The 15639-nt window shown below is 49.1% G+C and overlaps 1 protein-coding gene across 3 annotated transcripts in view; it reads right to left on the bottom strand.

The window, feature by feature from the left end:
• LOC310756989 (G-protein coupled receptor 22-like) overlaps positions 1-13865 on the bottom strand; it is a 46546-nt gene extending 32681 nt beyond the window's left edge. The window contains exon 1 of one of the 3 annotated variants that reach the window (XR_014545007.1): positions 13758-13865. The gene's annotated coding sequence lies outside the window, so the exon portion shown is untranslated. Of the gene's footprint in view, positions 1-13403 lie in introns of all 3 variants that reach the window. The other 2 variants (XR_014545008.1, XM_083602043.1) reach the window with 2 other exon arrangements.
• Between the last annotated feature and the right edge of the window lie 1774 nt (positions 13866-15639).

The raw sequence follows: 15639 nt of genomic DNA, 5'->3' as shown, positions 1-15639 counted from the left end.
AAAGCGAGATGAGCGCCGCAACCCCAGAGTCGGCCACGACTGGACCTAATGGTCAGGGGTACCTTTATCTTTATTCTCCTCGCTTAAATTATCTCTCTAAAGCTGAAATTTGCTCCATGGGCATAGGAAACATACCTGCATGCATGTCTCTTTAAATAAACACACGTGATCTATCTTGCAGGGCTGTTGTTTTAGGATAACATGTTCTAACCTCTTCTCCTGCTTTCTTTTAACAGCAACAATGAGGTGCAGAAACCAGCAGGCATCATTTTTCACAGTTTGTCTGTCTGCACACCAAGCAACTGTTAACTGCACACTGGCCAGTTGAAAATCTGGTAACCCCCAGATAAGAAAAGGATTGTGAAATAATTTGCATATTTAAAGGATGCAAAAAACCAAATAAGTGGTAGGTAATGGCTGAGGACCAAACAAACTTGTCTATTACTTTAAAAAGAAAAGAAAAGAAAAAAGGCTGCAACCTTGTTCATATTTAGTAGGGTTTACTCCCAATTATCATCACCATCATCGTATATTTATAACATAACAAATCATTTCTATAAAAACAGCCTGGCATCAGCCCTTTAATTAAAAGCAGTCAGTTCCCAAAATCCTGTTGGAACAAAAATAATCTTGACTTGTCGGTGGAAGAACAACATGGAGGGAACCAGTCTAGCTTCACTAGGGAAGAAGTACTGCAGTCTGGGAGCAGCCACTGAGAAGGCCCTGTCCTGCATCCCCACCCTGTAAGGGTGGTGGGACCAAGGGAAGGGCCTCCCCAAAGATCTCAGGTAGGTTTGTATGAGGGAAATATAGTATTTTAAATAGCTTGGACGCAAGCCATGTAGGGCTTTATAAAAAAGTATGCATAGGATTGCAGCCCTGGAAAACCACTGAGACTTTAGGATGGGATTTCCCACAGCCAGGGAGTACAGTCGTACCTCGGCACCAGAACACCTTGGGAGTCGAATGTTCCGGCTCCCGAACAATCGAAAACTGGAAGTGAGTGTTCCAGTTTTCAAACGTTCTTTTGGAAGCCGAACATCTGACAGGGCTTCTGCGGCTTCCAGTTGGCTGCAGGAGCATCCTATCAGAAGCCGTGCTTTTGTTTCCGAGCGTTTCAGAAGTCGAACGGACTTCCAAAATGGATTCTGTTCCTCTCCTCTTCTTGTACACTCATCCTCCGACATCATGATTTTCTGTTAAATCCCAGCACTCCCTGCTCCAGCCATTTATAAAAATACAGTGATACCTCAGGTTAAGAACTTAATTCATTCTGGAGGTCCGTTCTTAACCTGAAACTGTTCTTAACCTGAGGTACCACTTTAGCTAATCAGGCCTCCCGCTGCCGCAGTGGCACAATTTCTGTTCTCATCCTGAAGCAAAGTTCTTAACCCAAGGTACTATTTCTGGGTTAGTGGAGTCTGTAACCTGAAGTCCACGTCTGTAACCTGAGGTACCACCGTAAAATAAAATAAAATCTGAATGCCATTTTTTAAAAAAGAATGAACTGTATTATGCATACAGTAACATTCGCTCCTTACCATGGTGTGATTAGGGGCTTTGTGGTTGCAGAATTTCCGAATGCCTTAGCACAGAGCTGCAAGGGCCTCTGCTTTTAAGGTTAAACGAAGCATACCCCCAGCTTCTTTCCCCCATTCCAGGACGCAGTGTCAACTCACCCTCCCCAATATGTGTTTGCATGTAAATTAATACAAAGCCTTCAAAGCCTGGCACCACAGCAACCTGCTAATGAGGCTAATGAAGCAATGTCAACTGTGTCTGCTTCAAGGATAACGAGCTCAGCAGCCGCTCATGAGGCAAGACAGTGTACTGTGACACACATGCCTCGAGGGCTGGGCAAATAAAGCCCGCCCGGACCCAAGGAAGGAGAGGGATGATTGTCTACTCTTCATTTCCCTGGGGAAAGGGAGTTTTATATCCCATGCAATTTAGAGAGGGAAATCATATGCTGCAAAGCTCACAATGCGGAGGAACCCTGACAGAGCCCCCTGCAAGAAAAGGGAAATCCATTTCATCTTAAAATATCGAAAAGATGGGGATTAATACATGGAAGGATGTGAGATATTATTATTATTGTTATTATTATTATTTTACAAAACAGCACTTAGATGCTGGTAAGAGATGGTGGACACTAGCACATCTCCAGTGAGTCAAATGCCAGCTTTCCCCAGAGAGATGAATATTTGCTACTTGTGCCTTTTAAGATGAAGAAATCCAACTGCAGAACCAGCAAGGGGGAAGTTAGAAAGAGCTGGGAACTGTGCAGGAGGCTGCGTTTCCACAGACTGAGCCGAACTATTAAGAGTGCAATATTCAATTAATCAGCTGCGATTTCATTGACTAGAAAAGACCAAATAATCAGCAGGGGATTTTGATTTATTTTTAAATACAAGTGCGTACAAAAACTGAAGATGGCAAACAAACCCTGTCTTATTAGCATTTCCAGAGAGGAAATTAGTCTCTCGTTAGTCTCAAACAAGCATCTTTGTTAGCGTTAAGTCTCTTGCAGCAACAAGTACAAAGGATCTGGTGGCACCTTAAAAGCTAAGAAATTCATCGTGGCATAAGCTTTCAGGGATTCAAGATTCCTTTGTCAGATCCATGAAGTGGAATCTTAGCTGGCAGGTATATAAGAGAGAAAATGGCAAGGCATGAGTTGAAAGGCAATTCTTATTGGAGGCGTTTTATTTGCATTGTGTGCAAAAGGGTGTGTGTGTTTCTATGAAGGTATAATAGTGATAATGATAATGATAATAATAATAATTTATTTATACCCCACCCATCTGGCTGGGTTTCCCCAGCCACTCTGGGTGGCTTCCAACAAAATATTAAAATACAGTAATGCATCAAACATTAAAAGCTTCCCTAAACAGGGCTGCCTTCAAATGTCTTCTAAAAGTCTGGTAGTTGTTGTTCTATTTGACATCTGGTGGGAGGGCGTTCCACAGGGCGGGTGCTACTACCGAGAAGGCCCTCTGCCTGGTTCCCTGTAATTATTATTATTATTAATAATAAATTTATTACTTATACCCTGCCCATCTGGCTGGGTTTCCCCAGCCTCTCTGGGCAGCTCCCAACAGAATATTAAAAACGCGGTAAAACGTCAAACATTTAAAACTTCCCTAAACAGGGTTGCCTTCAGATGTCTTCGTGATGCATGCACACACACACACACATCATTTGGAAGCAAAAGAAGTATGCATTGTTTCATTAGTTTTGGTTCCCCCCCATATGCAAATTCAGAAATATTTTGATTAATCAGTTAATCAGCTGCAACTTATAAGATTAATCAACTAAGTTTTCTTTAGTGACAGGCCTACTAATTACCTGAGGGAGTTCCCCCCGCCCCCTTAGTAGTGATTTACATCTCATGAATCGGTAAAGAAGCCTTGCCGTGTACAATGAATTTTGAAAGCACAGCACTGTAAAAGGTACATAGGTCTCCTGAACAAATTGAGTTTCTGTACTGTATTAAACATTTCACAGAATTATGAGTCAGAAGGGTCCACTGAGGGTCATCTAGTCCAGCCCCCTGCGGTGTAGGAATCTCAGCTAAAGCATCCCCAATAGGTGGCCATCCAACCTTTGCTTTAAAACCTCCAGAGAAAGAGAGTCCACAACCTCCCGAGGGAGTCCATTTCACTGTCAAACAGCTCTTACTGCCAGAAAGTTATTCCTGACGTTTAGTTCAGAATCTCCTTTACTGTAACGTGAAGCCATTGGTTCGAATCCTACCCTCCAGAGCTGGAGAAAACAAGCTTGCTCCATCTTCCATGGGACAGCCCTTGAAAGATAGCTCATAATATCAATACAGTGGCACCTCGGTTTTCGAACAGCTTAGTCCAATAACAACTTGGAACCTGAACGCTGCAAAACCGGAAGTAGGTGTTCTGGTTATCAAAGTTTTTTTCAGAAGCCGAATGTGCTCCATTTTGATTCCCCCCCTCCCGTGTTTCCTGTTGTGCTGCTAATTTGAGTCCCCCCCCCCCATTGTAATTCAAGCTTTCTGTTTCTGATTGCAGTGTTCTGAGGTGATATTTGGAGTTTATATTTGGTGCTTTTGTTTTTGCTATTTATTTTGCATTTTTTGTTTTGAGGCATTTTCAGTTAATTTGTTTTTGTGATTGTGCGGATCACAGTTCAGCTACTGATTGATTGATTGATTGATTGATTGACTGACTGTGGAAATGGATAAAAGCCCCCCATCCAAACAATGACTATCATCAGTGCAGGTAAGAAAAAAAATATTAATTTTTATAATCTACAATACTGTTTTATTTATAGTATAGTACATTGATTATTGGTTTCATTTTATGGATCAGTGGTCTCGTTAGATAGTGAAATTCATGTTAAATTGCTGTTTTAGGGGTTGTTTCTAAAAGTCTGGAACGGATTAATCCATTTTGCATTACTTTCTATGGGAAAGTGTGCCTTGGTTTTGGAACAAGTCTTCCGGAACGGATTAAATTTTAGAACCAAGGTGCCACTGTACTGCACCCAGGGTCAGAGGCTGTATACTTCGTTGAAAATCAGTTTCTGGGAATTTGGAGAGGTAGAATGCCACCCCCCAATTTCTTTTTTTTGGGGGGGGGTAGGCCTCCCAGAGGCATCAAGTTGGCCACCGTGGGAGCAGACTGCTATGTGGGCAAAGCTCTCCTTAGGTTATCTAATAATTTCCTTAGCCAGATGGTCCACAGTAGCAGTCATTTAAACTATCTGGAAAAGCTGTGTATATTTATCCAAGCGATGTGACAGAGTTAGTTGCTATCTCAAAAATTTGTGTTCCATGTGGCAAGATAGTTGCTATTGCCCATTATTAAACCACTTTCTCCTTTGGATAATCCTGTACTAAACTTATTCTGTGTTCTGCCAGGTTCCCAATATGCCCACTATTCCAGTCGTCTCATTTCGTACCAAGCACTCCAGTTCGTCAAAAAAAATGGATGCACTGTGCCATATTAGAAGCAAAAAAACTTGTTCTGATGAATTGGAAGAGCCGCAAAAAGATTCCACTGAGCACATGGATTGACAATAAGAACTAGCCACATACGAACGAATTACATGTCGACGCAAATTAAGAATGGATAAATATGAAGAAATCTGGAAGGAATATTTAAGCGATAAGGCGGACGGTGGTGGGAAGTAGGGGGATGAGAGGTGGGGAAATATTGTTTAAAAGGTGTAGTCATAGGTACAGTGGTACCTCGGGATAAGTACTTAATTCGTTCCGGAGGTCTGTTCTTAACCTGAAACTGTTCTTAACCTGAAGCACTACTTTAGCTAATGGGACCTCCTGCTGCCGCCACGCCACAAGAGCACGATTTCTGTTCTCATCCTGAAGCAACGTTCTTAACCTGAAGCATTATTTCTGGGTTAGCGGAGTCTGTCACCTGAAGCGTATATAACCTGAAGCGTATGTAACCCAAGGTACCACTGTATACCAGTACTCAAATCTGAAATGTTAAATTGTGTTATTGCGGTTTTTGTTGTATGTGTTTTTTGTGGTTGTTGTTTGTATTGAAAAAAACGATTAAATAAATTAAAAAATACCAAGCACTCCAGTTCCCCCACCATGGCTTTGGGGAGAAGCCTTTCCACACCAAGCCAAACAATACTCTGTCCTGCTACTCTCTGCACTGGCTCAATGACGGTTGCAGCGCTGCAAGCATGGAACAGGGACACTGCAGTTAATATTCCAGGCTAATCCAAAATGAAAACGGTATATCATCCTTTGCACGGGCCATGAAATGATCTGGCTTGGAGCCCAACTTTTTTTTGAGAGTGGCCTAGGCTGCTCTCTTGTTGAAAAGAACATCCAGGTTGCTAAACAAGGGTTAACAACGATGGCTGCACTTGAGCGCCTGCCTCTCCCCCATTTAGGACACCAGTCAATCCCTTGCCTTTCATGTTGCGCAACTGAGCATGACAGAAACAGCGCAAGGCAAAGGCAGCAAGGTGTGCACAGGCTGGCGGGGGGTGGGAAGGAATAAGCAGAGTTTTAATTTAACCAAAACAATTACATGCGCAGAGATTTCATCAGCAATGACTTTTCTTCTTTAATCCTTCGAACAAGGCAGCACTTTGTGAGAGATGGAAGGGGTGGGGGCCAACGTTTCTGCACAAAAGTGTTGCGCTCTTGTTCTTGCGCAGCCAAGGTCACCGTTCAATACCTTTCCGTTCCGGAAAAAAAGACCAGCCTGCAGGTGACTGAAAGGCACAGTATGGCTTGTGACGAGTGGACCGGCTTTCTTGACCTAATTCAGGGCCGGGGTAGGAAACTCGCTGCCCTCAATGAGAAACAGACAAGCTGTTGGGCAGCGAGTGCCAAAATGGACGTAGCTCAGGGGGACAGCACCGGCTTTGCATGCAGAAGGTTCCAGATTCAAGACATGGCATCTTCCTCAGGCAAGGCTGGGGGCATGAAGCTCTGGAGGGTTGCTGCCAGTCAGTTCAGACAGCACTGAGCTGGGTGGACTGAAGAATAAGAAGAGTTTTGATTTGATATCCCGCTTTATCACTACCTGAAGGAGTCTCAAAGTGGCTCACAAACTCCTTTCCCTTCCTCCCCCACAACAAACACTCTGGGAGGTGAGTGGGGCTGAGTGACTTCAGAGAAGTGTGACTAGCCCAAGGTCACCCAGCAGCTACATGTGGAGGAGCGGGGAAGCGAACCCGGTTCCCCAGATTACGAGTCTACCGCTCCTAACCACTACACCATACTGGCTCTCATCTGATTCATTGTAAGGCAACTTCCCATCTCCCTATTCAAGGTGCAAATGTGTTGCACAGTCTTCCAGTGCTTGATGATGGGCCAGGATTGGCGTGGTGGTGCTGGAAGGGGTTTCTAGAAAGTATTCATATGCCAGCTGCACCAAGACCAAGAACCCCACAACCCACTTTTCACAGGTTTCTGTTGCAGAATTTTGTTATGGGAAAGCTCTGGGACACAGCTGGGCTTCTGCAGCAAACATTCACTGATTGCATTTATACTTCACCTTTTCCTCCAAGGAGCTCAAAGAAACGTGCATAGTTCCCAACCCCCCCAATCCTCCTCATTTAATGTTCACAACAACCCTGTGAAGTAGGACGGGCTGAGAGGCCGTGTCTGGGTCAAGGTCACCCAGCGAGCGCCAGAGCCATGTGGGGATTTGAACCCTGGTCTCTCCCAGCTGCTGGTCTGACACTCTAGCCAGTATACCACACTGTCTCTTTACAGTGAAAACCATTTGGTGGATGGTGCTCTTGAGCACACCCCCTTTGACCCAGTGTGCAATTAACACAGTGAAAAGGAAAGGGCTTTCAGCTGGGTTAGTATGAAACTGCATACTGTATAGACCATCGTCTAAGACGGGGTCAGCAAACTTTTTCAGCAGGGGGTTGGGTCCACTGTCCCTCAGACCATGTGGGGGGCTGGACTATATTTTTTTTGGGGGGGGAATGAACGAATTCCTATGCCCCCAAAATAATCCAGAGATGCATTTTAAATAAAAGGACACAATCTACTCATGTAAAAACACGTTGATTCCCAGATCAGCAGGCCAGATTTAGAAGGTGATTGGGCCGGATCCAGCCCCTGGGCTTTAATTTGCCTACCCATGGTCTAAAGTTATGGGACTCTTATGCAGAAAAGCGAATGAAATTTGACTGAGCGCATCCTATGTAAATTGGAGGGGGAGGGGCCGTGAAGTAGGCTTCAGGGGATGCAATGCAGCAAGCTGTCAATCACTCAGTATCTGAAAATTCCATTCTTCGCCCCCAGCAAGTGGAAGGAGACCAACTATTAACGGGTGTTGAAGTGACAGAGATGAGACAGAGCGGGAGAAAGACGGGAGCGAAGACTTGCTGTGTTATATTGGTAAGCAGCATCATCTGCGATGCATCCCACACAATGCCTGGTTCTTATCAGAAACATGCAAGATTTCCCTGTTGTGGACCCTCAAACTCTACTGCCCTCTGCCCCAGCCCTACACTCCAGGAAAAGGAGAGAGATCTGTCAAGCCATCCAACCCCCCGCCCCCAAATCTCTCTGTTACTTGGAATGAACTATGAAACCAATATGTACCATTTAGGGTCCGTGCGCGAGCTGCACTGTGTGTGTGCGCTTTATGGGCACTCGGCTAATGTGCCGAATGACCCCTGGGCATAGACACAGACTTATGAAATAAGGATGCCAAGCACCGCTCTGCACGGCCCATTAACCCCCATGCTGCCCGCGGAGTCTCATAGACCGAACCACAAGAGAAGATGATCTGCTGTGAAGATGATGAAATCTGTCTAGTTAGACCACCACCACTTGAGCTGTCCAAGTACATATCTCTGCGTGTGGGGGGGGGGAGAACCATAACAGCATCCAGTGCAACTGACTTTCGGGGTTGGTCTGTTGTGCGACAAGCACACAGAGTGCAATGAGATTGAGTGTTGGGGGGGGGGGAGGCTTGGTTAATTTCATTGTACACAGGTTGCACATTGACAATAAAGGTATTATTATTATTACCTCACGGTCCCACTTTCCCAGTTCCTAATCCAGTTACAAAATACATATGAATCCCTGTAGAGTTTGGACAGCAGGAATGTAACTGCTACATAACCCTATACAGTGGTACCTCAGGTTACAAACAGTGGCGTAGCGTGGGGGATGCAGGGGGGGCCGGCCGCACCGGGCGCAACATCTGGGGTTAGGGCAAATCCATGGGTTAGGGGGCGCAAATCCACGGGTTAGGGGGCGCAAATTACTTGCCTTGCCCCGGGTGCTGACAACCCACGCTACGCCACTGGTTACAAACACCTCAGGTTACAAATACTTCGGGTTACAGACTCCACTAACCTGGAAGTAGTACCTCAGGTTAAGAACTTTACCTCAGGATGAAAACAGAAATTGCGCGCCGGCAGCACAGCAGGCCCCATTAGCTAAAGTGGTACCTCAGGTTAAGAATGGTTTCAGGTGAAGAACAGACCTCCGGAACGAATTAAGTTCGTAACCAGAGGTACCACTGTACACCCATTAAGACAGGGTGTCTCCCTAGCTTAAATCCCAGGGCTTAACCCTGGAAGAGGTGAAGAAAAAAATTGAGAGAGAGGGAGGGACAGAGAGAGACAGCTGCATGTATTGAGAACAGCATCAGACTTTTGCTGGGAGAAGACCTGTGTTCAAATCCCAGCCACGAAACTCCTTGGGTCAGTCAGTATAGCTCAATTCAGCCAGACCCCCTTTGTGCAATGAGCATCGTGCAAGGGGAAGAGCGCAAGGTGCGCTCACTGGCCTTCCTCCTGCCATTGTGTCTCTCGTCAGCAGCTACACTTTGGAGAAGGTCTGAATCAGAGAGGCTAGTGCAGTGTTTCCCAGACTTGGGTCTGCTCCTGTTTTTGGACCAGAACTCCCATAATCCCTAGCTAGCAGGACCCGTGGGCAAGGATGATGGGAACTATAGTACAAAAACAGCTGGAGGCCCAAGTTTGGGAAACATTGGGCTAGCTTGTGTGTAGGCTTCTGGCACAACTGAGAACCCTGACTGCCAGGGCCAGACTTTAAAAGATTCCCCAGTTATGGCTCCCTGCCCAGTGCTGTTGACAGTGCCCTTCCCATCAAAGTCCCCATGCAGTATGGCTGCTGGCTGCCAGTCACTCACTCACTCAGCAGTTACTCACGTATGTGTTAACCCAGCAACACTTTTTTTTATTGCCAATGAGCTGCCACTTAGCCCTGTTTTGTGGCAAGCCGCCGCCATCTTGAATTCTCCCAGGAAGCAATGCCTGATGTTGGTACTGTACTGGATTGATAGCATGAGACAGGGATATACGCACACCAGCCTTCATGTCTGGGCCACCCTACTCAGGCAATTGCCTGGATCACCTACCCAAACCTACCCACCTACCCTTAAAAAAAGGGTAAAGGATCCTGGGACAGTTACATCCAATCGAAGGCGACTATGGGGTTGTGGCGCTCATCTCGCTTTCAGGCTGAGGGAGCCTGCATTTGTCCACAGACAGCTTTCCAGGTCATGTGGCCAGCAGGACTAAACCGCTTCTGGTGCAATCTCTAAAGTGATTGTCAGGTTTTTGCAGGCAATTAAGTATACAATCTTTTTGCAATACTTAGCTGATTTCTGTTTTTTAACCTTTCAGTCGTATGGCTTTATTTATATGTAATTGTTTGTAAACCACTCTAATTATTATTTTTTAATAGATAGTGGTATAGAAATATTTTTAATATATAAGTAAATAAATAAAATAATGTGGACTAGAATCCCCATTTCCTAGTCCATAAGACCACATTGAAAGGTTGGGGAGAAATGCCAGCCATGTAACACTTCAACTGTGAGAATGGTAGGGAGGATTAAAGCGCATTAAATATTCAGAATCTTGACTACCGAAACCTGTAGAATAATTCAGGGAGGAGACGGCAAAATGGTAAAAGCTATCCTTATGCTCAAGGCTGGACTGACTCCAAAAATAAACATTTCCCCCTTCTCCCCTCTCCATTAACATGCGCGGCAGTGGGCTACAAAGGAAGACCAGGAGCCTGGCAGCCACAGAACCGCAACATCAATGCTAACACAGTATCAGGGCACCTCCCAACCAATCAGTTATCCTCCCAAGCCCTGCAGCTTGGCAAAGAAACATCATTATCTTCATTTTATAAGTGAGGCACAGAGTGAGATTGACTTGGCCACGTTGGAAAAATGAGTCTGCTCTAGAGTTGCAAGCAATAATAAATCAAAGACAGTCAACTCCCCCCCCTCCAAAAAACACACACATATACTCGACAGAACACACTTTTTACTCACAGAAGACTAAAATCTGGACTCCTAACTCCCTACATATTCCCCTTTCCTCACCCAAAGACATTTCCTAAGTCAAATACTAAGACAAAAAGAGACAAACGGAAGCCCCAAATCCTATTCCCTGTCCTCCCACCATCTATGCCTTAAAACCCACTTTTGGGAAATTACAGGTGCCCAATACATATATCGAAATGTGCACACTAAGGCCGATTTCTGTTTCAGAGATCCAAGGGGGTTGTTTCGCACATTGCACTTCTCAGGGCAGAGAAACACTTCCCACACAGGAAAAAGCTATACTGTATGTAGATCACCTCTCAATTGCCTATAGATAATCTCTTCTTACAGCCAGCCAACGGAGGATCCTAGACACAGGCACATTGTGTTCTAGTGTCTCTCCGAGTCAAACACAAGCACAGCCATGCCTGGTGCCCCAAGGTACGTTTCACACATTGCTCAGTGAACGCACGCTCAACAGGCAGATGCAGCCAACCACGTACCCCTGACTAGCATATGCCTGTTTGCAAACATGTCTATTGCATCCACATCTTGCAATTTAGGTGTAGACTTTTAAGCCGCTCAGAGTGTACACCATGCACCTAAATCGTAAGATGCTAAAGGAGGCTTCGGTATATAAAACTCCCTTGGTGCCACACAACCTATTAAGATTACAAAACAAAGAAATGACGAAGATTAAAGTACAGAGATAAGCAACCAGAAACCCAATACAATCCAGCAAAACTATACCATAGAACAAAAATACAGAACATGCTGAAATGTTCAGGCAACTTGGTGGTAGTGGTGGTGGGGAATCTTTGCTTGGTCCTGGACTGGCTCCAATCAAGTAGGAATTATACAGACTGGGAGCCACAACCAAAAAGGTGCTATTTCCCCCTCTGGTTACCTCCCACCCACCCTGGGATGGCGGGCCTTTTGGGACCCAGAAAAGCACCTTTGATGAGAGGGATAAATATGTAATGGCTGAAGCGGAACTGGGATGGCTCAGTTGGCAGAGCATGAGACTTTTAAGGCCAGGATCATGGGTTTGAACCCCACCTTGGGCAAAATATTCCTGCATTGCAGGGGGTTGGACTAGATGACCCTCATGGTCCCCTCCCAACCCTATGATTCTGTGACCTAGCTTGCAATGGCGGAGTGGAAGCATAGCTGGCGTCTGTCCCTGGTTCATTTGCCCACCCTTCCCTGTTCCACGTGGCACAACCCCTGGTCAGAATCTTGGCCCCTGCATGGAGGGGGGAATGGCAAGGACTATGGGGCAGCTGGCACCCATAAGGTGGCAGGCCAGCAGAGGTTTGCAAGGGGTTTCCAGCTAGTCTGGCACCTCCAATCCAATCCTCACCTGCTCCCTTCAGAGGATGAGGGAGTCTCATTGGCCCCCATTTCCCTCCTCCCTCAAAGAGTGGAAATCTCTCCACCTCAAAAATTAAAGGATTCTGAGATTGCCCCACAGCCAGGGGTGCCAACTTGGATAAATAATATTGGGGAGGGGGCAGGTAAACCCCGCCCTGCGTAATCGAGCACATGATGGGGTGCATCCACACCGTTTGAATGGCAATGCCCATCAATTTTATAGGGGAGCATCTCCCCAAGTATCCAGGCTGCTACTTCCTTCGAAGGAGACCCGGCTCGCTCCAAACCTACCTTCTCCCATCCCTTCCAGAGGAGGCCCAGCTAAGCTGCCACTCCGCCCCCTCGACTGCCCTGAAGTCGTGACACCCCCACCGCCTCCCCTCTCTCCTCGGTCCCGGCTTTTTAACCCGCCCCTTCCTCCTTCCAGGCAAACAAACAAGCAAAAAGCGCGGGCGGGCTCCCCCCTCTCCTCCATCCACCCTCATAACTCCCGAGTGCCCGTCGCCGGCCCAGCCCGGACGGAGCCACCTTAGAGGGCAACGCGCCGCCCCCCCTCCTGCTGCCCAACCTGCCCGGCTGCCCTCCCCGCTCGCGCAGAAAGCCGCAGCCGCAGGTCGCTTCCCAAGGTCAGCGGGGAAGAAGCCCAGAGCTGCTTCCCGGCCAGGACTGCTGCCAGCCGGCCCGCAGCTCCTCGCCTTCCCGGGCTACTCCCTCGACCCTCCGCGACGGAGGAAAGCCAGAGCTTTGCTGGGAAGCCCCGACGACGAGGCCAGCTTGGCGCCAAAAGGGGGACAGCAGGTGGGTGGGTGGCGGGCAGAGGGGGCAGCGGCGTCTGCCCCCCGCTCTTTGCGCAAGGGCAAGACTTCGCCTGAGCTCGGGCACCTGTTTACAAACACGAGGCTCGCCCCGAGGCCACGGTGCCTCGGAGCATGTGCAGAAGGCGTCTCTCTCCAACGGGCACCGTTCTCCTCCCGCCTAGGCACGTCCCCCCCAGAAGAAAGCAGCCTCCTGACGAGGGACGTTCCTTGCGCGCTGACCCCCTGCCTTTCTCTTAAGCCAGCCCGGGGTGGGGGAGCGCCCTCCTTCTCTCCCGGCCACCTTCCACCCTCCAACCGGGCTCGTTATCCCGTCTGGAACTCTTGGGGATTTGCAGCCCCGGCCTGGCCCGCCTTTGCGGCCGCGGACATCCCTGCTGCCTCCCTCGCCCGTCCCCGGAGCAGCGGGGGCGCTCACCTGGGGCCGACGGCTCGTGTCTCAGCGGCGGCGGAGGCGAAGGCGCAAGCCCGGCTGCGGCATCTCCGTGCGGCTGCCCAGGAGCTGCCGCTCGCCATCATCCCCGTCAGCAGCACTGCCGCTTCGCCTCCTCCTCCTCTTCCTCCCCCCAGCGCCACCCTCCAGCTCGCCGGGCTCCGCTGCTTTCTCTCCCTCCTGGCCCAGCCTGTGCAGCCGGCGACGGGCTCGTGGCCGCGCCGCGCGCCGCTGCCTGCCTGCACATCTGGAGAGCTGCGCGAGAGAGAGCGCAAAACATTAAAAAGCAAGCGCGCGCGCGCGCAAAAAACCTCCTTCGCGCTTCGCAGCAGGACGAACCCGGGCGCGCCGTCGCCGCCGCAGAGAGCCTCGCGCCTCTCTTGCCAACAGCCGGCAGCTCCCACGGTCCGGGCTGGATGGCGCGCAGCAGCGCGAGGGAAGGAGGGGCTTGGCACGTGCTGCTGCTGCTGCTGCTGCTCCTCGCGAGCTCCTGCCCTCTCCGCGCAGCCACAGGGCGAGGGAGGGCCCAAGGGCGCTGCTCCGCCGCCCTCTCCACCTGCAGGGTGCGCTCGCGGATATATGAAACTGACCCCTGGACAGCCATTCTTAATTGCTGCTCCGTGGGGCGCTTGGCCGCAGACCCGCGAGCGGCCCTCTAAGGCCTTCTTTCCGGTAGGGAGCGAAAGGAAGTGTGACCCCCTTGAGCAACTCAGCAGAAAAGTCCCCGCTCTTCTCCCGCCGAAGCAATTCAGCGCTGCGCCCTAGAAGGAGTGGAGAGGTCTGAAGCTCCCCCCCCCCCGAACCCTGGGCCGCTTGACTTGTCGCTCGCCAAGCCTACCTCACAGGGTGGCTGAGAACCTGGTCTGGAACTCCTTGGAGAAGTAGCGGACTGTACATGCAGTAGGTAAAGGTAAAGGGACCCCTGACCACTAGGTCCAGTCATGGCCGACTCTGGGGTTGCGGCGCTCATCTCGCTTTACTGGCCGAGGGAGCCGGCGTACAGCTTCCGGGTCATGTGGCCAGCATGACTAAGCCACTTCTGGCGAACCAGAGCACCGTTTACCTTCCCGCCGGAGCGGTACCTATTTATCTACTTGCACTTTGACGTGCTTTCGAACTGCTAGGTTGGCAGGAGCAGGGACTGAGCAACGGGAGCTCACCCCGTCGCGGAGATTTGAACCGCTGACCTTCTGATCGGCAAATCCTAGGCTCTGGTTTAACCCATAGTGCCACCCGCATCCGTACATGCAATACATGCCTATATAAAATTGCTAGGCCTGGGTACAAATTTGTGTGGCTTTGCGGAGATCACCACCAGCTTGCTAAAGCTGCAGCCCTATTCAGAATACTGATTTGGGAAGAGCCAGCAGCTATGGCAATAGCTCGCCTCCCCAAAAGGGTATGGGAGAATGTGATGCCAACGTCCAGTACCAAGACGAAGGTCTACCTAGCCTGTGTTTTGAGCATGCTGCTTTATGGAAGTGAGTCATGAGCAACTTACAGCCGCCAGGAGTGACACCTCGATGCCTTACACATGTGCTACGTCAGGAAGGTTTTGGGCATCGCATGGGCAGTTTCAAACAAAGATGCGCTTTTCCAAGCCCACCTTCCCAGCATGTTTGCTCTCCTGTCTTAGCGACATCTACACAGGCTTGGCCTTGTCCACAGAATGGAAGATGGCAGGATCCCCAAGGACTTGCTCTGTGGGGAGCTGGCTTCAGGCACCAGGCCCATTGGCAGTCCAACTCTGTGTTACAAAGACATCAGCAAACATGGCATGAAGGCTGGCAACCTCTACCCCACCCTGTGGGGATCCCTTGCAGATGACCGCAGGTCAAGCAGTGACCAGAGGAGGAAGGATTCCTGGGGAGAAGCACAGAGCGAAGAAACACCATGGTGCATCTGCAACAGCAGAACCGGGCGCCTTCATCTGTCCCAGCTGCAACAAAACATGTCTCTCCTGTATCGGTCTCTACAGCCACAGCAGCCACCGCGACCTTCGAACAGTTTGACTTCACCCGCAAAGGCGCACTCCTCCATTGTCCCCTGAGGCAGACAGATACCAACAACGCGATGCTTTGCCATGCTGCGGTGAGTGAACAACCTCGTTCATGGCTCAGAATGGCTTCCGGCACCTTATTACGTTCATGGGAGAATTGCATGCTTGGAATGTTAGGGAAGTAAAACCCACCAGAGCAGGAACTCCAGGTCCAGCGGACCC

The sequence above is a fragment of the Podarcis filfolensis genome (genome assembly GCF_964270895.1).
Source record: "Podarcis filfolensis genome assembly, chromosome: 2".
In the NCBI taxonomy this organism is placed as follows: domain Eukaryota; kingdom Metazoa; phylum Chordata; class Lepidosauria; order Squamata; family Lacertidae; genus Podarcis; species Podarcis filfolensis.
The sequence above is the reverse complement of the archived record's forward strand: the minus strand, read 5'-3'. Positions and strand labels throughout refer to the sequence as shown.